Below are 7,006 nucleotides of genomic sequence, written 5' to 3' on the forward strand. Positions count from 1 at the left end.
ATAAAATACTGAAGCATAAATTAATTAATACAATTTTTAATTTACCTACTCTTGGCTATTACTATAGAGAGTCTAATAATATTGGGGTCTGTTGAAAAACGTGTTTGCCACGTTGAAAAATTGTGCAATGAAGGATACATATGCCAGTATAATTATAAAATGGTGTATTCATAAATGTGCTAGTCTCCTTTGGAATGCTGCCATTTGGTGGTTCACAATCTCCTACTCCTTAATTTTCACTAGAAATTAAGGTTATAAAGGGTAAGAATTCTAATATATTTACATGAACTATTGGGAATAATAAGGGTGAAGTAAAAACTGTGTTCAAAATATGCAAAGGAAATAAATTGGTTTTTGGTAAGGAAGGGTAAAAAAGGTATTATGGATGTGGTTTTGGTGAGGTGAAAGAACGGGTTGTTTTTGCCCTAAAATAATTTAGAGGTTGTGTCGGTGTTCCAGAATGCATAAGAGGGATTAGGGACAAGAGCCTGAATGGGAAAATAAAGTTGTAACAGGTCTGTGGAAAAGAGAGAAACTTGTATGATCAAGCCGGCTAAGGTTGAATAAACTTATCTATAAGGTTGGTTTGTTTGTTTGTTTTTAATAAGGCCAACAGTGTAGGATGGAAAACTAGAATTTGCTTTATCTCTGTCAAAATGACAAAGTTTCTTGTACTATCAGTCTGTCTTAATAAGAGATTGGAAAAGATTTTTCTTTACCCTTTGAGTAATCTGCCTAGGAAACAACTATTTTGTGTCTTAAAGTAGTTTCCTGTACTTCCTGTTGTCTTTATCATGTCTTTGGTTAGTCAACAAAATCAAGCATTCTCTGTATTGAAAGAGATATGGTTTTTGGTTTTTGTTCTTTTACAAACATATAACTTTTTTTTTGCCTTTGAAATATTTTATTGTCACTTTGGTTAAATAGATAAGAAGGATTGTTTCATAGTGATCTGTAATTCTATTTAGTTAAGTGTTCAAATATTTTGACATTTTGGACAACATCCTGAATCAATTTCTAAATAAAGTTTTATCGACTTTGAACTGACTGAGATTTCCCAGAGGGCTCCTGGAAAATCTCAAAGGATTTCTTCTCACACCTTGTAAAAAGATAGATGTTAAACTAATTAGGTTTACTTGATATACTAAATTACACAGAAAGCACTGTCAAACAAGAAGCAGTGTTTATGAAGGAGGATGATGGAGGTGAAGGTACACGTTACCCGGAAGGAAATTAAGAAGGAGCCAGAGAAGCCCATCAATAAAGAGAAGACATTCCTGCTGCTGCTGTGTGTCTTCACCACCAGTAACTTCTCCCACCACGGAATGGACACGTTCTCCTGCAGAAATGTACAATCCAGTGAGCTACAGAGCTACACTTGGTTGAATGCAACCTTGAAAGAACTGACTAGTTTAGTAAGAGAAGTCTACCCAGGAGCTAGAAAGGGTACATAGATCAATTTTGTAATTGTTTTATGGAACTTAAAAGATTCAGCTGTCAAATAAGAAGACTGGCAGCACCATGTCTAGGAGAAAGAAGACTGATGATTCTGTAACCGTGCAGTCTCAGAAGTTCCCTGTAGGAGATCACTTTGACATAACAATCACCCCTCTAAATGGGGCACTTCCTTCTTCTGACTATATGCAACCCTATTAAATTTTATTTAAAATTTCTTGTGAAAAAAAGAAGCAATGTTTAATCTTCTTTAGTTTATATTTTTATGGATATATGCTATTAATATGTTTCCAAAATTGTATAAAGTTCCTAGAAATATGTCAATGTCTTTGTTGTCCATGACATTGGACATGAAATGTCCAGTTATAATGTAATTAGTCATATTTCCAGTTATTATCTTAAAATGTTATGTCATTGAAACAATCAAATTTCCTAGTCGCATTAAAGTGAACTCTCATCAGGTCTTTAATCCTGACCATCTTAAGCCTTTTGTCATTCATAGTTATCCTTTTACTCTGATGCTTTCTGAAAGCTCTTACAGTCAGTTACACACCAATGTGCTTCATCATCAATAAAAAAGGAAAGATTTAGTGGAGACATTGATGTGTTCCTGAACTGCTGACCCCAAATCAAGCAAAATAAGAGTGAATTATATGTGACTGAATGAACTGATAAAGATCATTATAATTTTTCTAAACTTTTATTTGAAACATGCTGGTTCTTTAGTGACTTATATTCCAGATTAAGAAACCGTCTTGCCCTTTTTTTAACAAGCTATCTATAACTTGCAACAGTTTAATACATTAAGCCTTTGTAAATTAAAAATAATATACATTTATCTTTTCTCTCTTCCTGATCCCTCTGGAATTTAGCAACTCTTACTGAATACAGTTCACCCTTGAGTAACATGGGTTTGAACTGCATGGGTTCACTTATATGCAGATATTTTTTCCCTTGTAAATATTACAGTACCACACGACTTGGGGTTTGTTGAATCCAAGGGTTCAGAACTGCAGATATGTTTTCCTTTATTCATCCATCCATTTCCAAATATTTGTCAAGTGCTCACTAATGATTGGCACTGAGCTTAGGCAGTGGAGATGCTGTAATGAAAAGAAGGAATGTGCTCATTGTCCTAAGGGAAAATGCATGGTGGGAAGCAGACATTAAACAAGTAATAACAGTATGAACCATATACATCAAATGGGATAACTGCTATAATGGACTGACAGATACACACTAATAAATATAAAATAGACAACAAGGACCTACTGTATAGCACAGGGAACATAATGTATGTATAACTGAATCATTTTGCTGTACACCTGAAACACAACATTGTAAATCAACTAAACTTCAATTTTTAAAAGTACAGGTTGTTAAAAGGGCAGTCTTGAGTCACTCTTTAGTGATTTAACCTCTTAGACATAACTCGTTGAATGGAAAGGAAGGAATCCAAGCCAGGTAGATCACTTAGAGTGTATGCTGGTCATTCTTCTTTTGCCTCTGCCCCATCTCTTATCTCCTTACCCTGCAATTCTGTTCCTTTTTTATCCTTCCGTGCCCTGCTCTGTGTCCAGGGGGCTGACCAGTATCAACTTACTGGGAGTCCCCTACCCTCTGGCTGCCAGTGGGTCTGGAGTATGGAGCACAGAGGTCTAGATGTTACTTTGTTCTCTCTCTGCCTCATCACTGTGGATTTTTCAGTGGATGGGTCTGTCTTTAACTACAGCTCTTTTGGGGAAAAACCTCATCCTCCAGTCTTCCCTCTTCTTTCTCCCTCTGACCTAGTGATGATAGAAACCTCCTCCTGTTGCTAGATTTTGGGTGCCTTAATCTCCATTACTGGTTCTTTAATTTTTTCCTCCATCACTCTCACACCACCCTTAATTAAATTCTGCTGAAAAATAACAACCAAGTAAGCCCTCTGTTTTCTGCTGAGACTCTGAATGATACAGAGTGCTTCTTTATTAATTTGCAATTAGAATCAAGAGGATTAACTGTATTCTTCTTTTCATGGCAATGAAGTTATTTGCATAAATTCTATAACAATCTATTCTCCTTGTAACAGGACACAATTAGAAACATCGATTTATTACCAAGGCTTTGCATGAAATGTCATATTTAGAAAGCTGTAGATAGAACCAAACCATTTTCAGGAACTATGTTGACTTTGTGGGGTCAATGCTTACAAAGTCCCTTGAAAATAACTGGTCTGGTACCTGGCTTACAGGGTTCCCAGGCTTACCCTGGGAAATAAGGAAGGGAGTTCACTTCCTGACAAACTCAGGAACCTTAGGTTATTTGGGGGACATTGAGAAGAGAGAAGTTCACCCAAATTGAGGTATTGCAGGGGAAATATGATGGTGAGTCCATGGCTTGGCTTCCTAGCCTTGAGAGGCTTTTAAAAATTGAATCTGATAGAAAGCCCAGAAATATACCCAGGCACTGATGGTCAACTAATCTATGACAAAGGAGGCAAGAATATATAATGGAGAAAAGACAGTCTCTTCAATAAGTGGTGCTGGGAAAGCTGGACAGCTACATGTAAAAGAATGAAATCACAACATTCTCTCACACCATATACAAAAATAAACACAAAATGGATTAAAGACCTAAATATAAGACCAGATACTGGGGGCTTCCCTGGTGGCACAGTGGTTGAGAGTCCGCCTGCCGATGCAGCGGACACAGGTTCGTGCCCGGTCCGGGAAGATCCCACGTGCCGTGGAGCGGCTAGACCCGTGAGCCATGGCCGCTGAGCCTGCGCGTCCGGAGCCTGTGCTCCACAACGGGAGAGGCCACAACAGTGAGAGGCCCACGTATTGCAAATAAAAAAATAAATAAATAAAAGACTGGATACTATAAAACTCCTAGACAAAAATATAGGGAGAACAATTTTTGACATAAATCGCAGCAACATTTTTTTGAATCCACCTCCTAGAGTAATGGAAACAAAAGCAGAAAATAAACAAATAGGGCCTAATAAAACTTAAAGGCTTTTTCACAGCAAAGGAAACCATAAACAAAACAAAAAACAGCATATGGAATGGGAAAAAATATTTGCAAATGATGCGACAAATGAGGAATTAGTTTCCGAAATATACAAACAGCTTAATATCAAAAAATGCATGGGGGCTTCCCTGGTGGTGCAGTGGTTACGCATCCGCCTGCCAATGTAGGGGACACAGGTTCAAGCCCTGGTTCAGGAAGATCCCACATGCCACAGAGCAACTAAGCCTGTGCGCCACAACTACTGAGCCTGCTCTCTGAAGCCCGCAAGCCACAACTACTGAGCCCACGTGCCACAACTACTGAAGCCCGCACACCTAGAGTCGATGCTCCACAACAAGAGAAGCCACCGCAATGAGAAGCCTGCACACCACAACGAAGAGTAGCCCCCACTCGCCACAACTAGAGAAAGTCCGCGCACAGCAATAAAGAAACAAAGCAGGCAAAAGTAAAATAAATAAAAATTTTTAAAATGCATGGGAGACCTAACTAAACATTTCTCCATAGAAGACATAGAGATGGCCAACAGGCACATAAAAACATCACTAATTATTAGAGAAATGCAAATCAAAACTACAATGAGGTATCACCTCACACTAGTCAGAATGGCCATCATCAAAATGTGTACAAATCATAAATTCTGGAGAGGGTGTGGAGAAAAGAGGACCCTCCTACAGTGTTGGTGGGATTGTAAATTGGTACAGCCACTATGGAAAACAGTACGGACTGGAGGTTCCTTAAAAAACTAAAAATAGAGTTATCATATGACCCGGCAATCCCACTCCTAGGCATATATCCTGAGAAAACAATAATTCAAAAAGATACATGTACCCCAATGTTCACAGAAGAACTATTTACAATAGTCAGGATATGGAAGCAGCCTAAATGTCCATCGACAGAGGAATGGATAAAAAACATGTGGTACATATACACAATGGGATACTATTCAGCCATTAAAAAAAGAATGAAATGATGCCATTTACAGTAACATGGATGGACCTAGAGATTATTATACTAAGTGAAGTAAATCAGAGAAGGACAAATATCATATATCACTTATATGTGGAATCGAAAAAATAATACAAATGAGCTTATTTACAAAACAGAAAAAGACTCACAGACATAGATAAAAAACTTATGGTTACCAACGGGGAAAGGAGGGGGAGGGATAAATTAGGAGTTTGGGAATAAAGTATACACACTATATATAAAATAGATGTATAGCACAGGGAACTATACTCAATATCTTGTAATAACCTATAATGGAAGAAAATCCAAATATATATATATGTAATATTTACAAATACATAAATATTTATAACTTAATCACTTTGCTGTATACCTGAAACTAACACATTGTAAATCAACTATATTTCAATAAATTTTTAAAATAAACAAATAAAAATAAAAATTGAATTTGAGACTCCCTATTAACAGTTCCAGCAATACAAACTGCTCTGCTCTGAGAAATACCACGACAGTGACACGAATGTACGTGCTGTCACTGAAGGCACTCAAGCTGCAAACACATTGAATGATTTGCAGAATTTTTTTAAAAACAACAACATTTTTTTTTTAGTTTTTAATTTTGGCTGTGCCAGGTCTTAGTTGTCGGATCTTCGTTGCAGCATGTGGGATCTTTAGTTGCAGCATGAAGGATCTTTAGTTGCGGCATGCAGGCTCATAGTTGCAGCATGCGAACTCTTAGTTGTGACATGTATGCAGGATCTAGTTCCCCGACTAGGGATCAAACCCGGGCCCCCTGCATTGAGAGTGCAGAGTCTTACCCACTGGACCAGCAGGGAAGTCCCGATTTTCAGATATTAAATCATTCTTGCATCCCTAGAATAAATCCCACTTGATCATGGTGTATGATTCTTTTAATGTATTCTTTTGTTTTGTTTTTTTTTACGGTACGCGGGCCTCTCACTGTTGCGGCCTCTCCCGTCGCGGAGCACAGGCCCCGGACGCGCAGGCTCAGCGGCCATGGCTCACGGGCCCAGCCGCTCCGCGGCATAGTGGGATATTCCCGGACCGGGCACGAACCCGTGTCCGCTGCATCAGCAGGCGGACTCCCAACCACTGCGCCACCAGGGAAGCCCTCTTTTAATGTATTCTTGAATTTGGTTTGCTAATATTCTGTTGAGGATTTTTGCATCTATGTACATCAAGGCCCTTCTTGATATTCTTAAAATCCGAATTTAAAATATTGTCTCAGTGAAAAATTACAGGTAAATGCAAAAATATCAAGAAAGTGAAAGAGTCCTTAGAAATAAATGATAAGGAATAACAGATAAAAGGAACAAGGACTCAAAATAACTTACTTTCCATAAGAATTTTAGCTCTTCAGAGGAATTCTCATTAAAATCAATGTAAAAGGCAAGCTTTAGATTAAAATTTAAAACTTTTGGGGGCACTATATTTCCATGGTGAAATGGAAACGTAATTTATGTATAAGATATTAAGGAATACTGTTTTCAAAAACTTTTAATGACTTGGATAAGTACTAATATTAAGTGAAAAGGTAACTAGGAATATA

At 37.7% G+C, this 7,006-nt stretch overlaps 1 pseudogene; it reads left to right on the forward strand.

Moving 5' to 3' along the window:
* Positions 1 to 1,199: 1,199 nt before the first annotated feature.
* Positions 1,200 to 1,656, forward strand: LOC116741883 (annotated as a pseudogene).
* The last annotated feature ends 5,350 nt before the right edge of the window (positions 1,657 to 7,006 follow it).

This window comes from Phocoena sinus, chromosome 16 (assembly GCF_008692025.1).
Source record: "Phocoena sinus isolate mPhoSin1 chromosome 16, mPhoSin1.pri, whole genome shotgun sequence".
Taxonomy (NCBI): Eukaryota; Metazoa; Chordata; class Mammalia; order Artiodactyla; family Phocoenidae; genus Phocoena; species Phocoena sinus.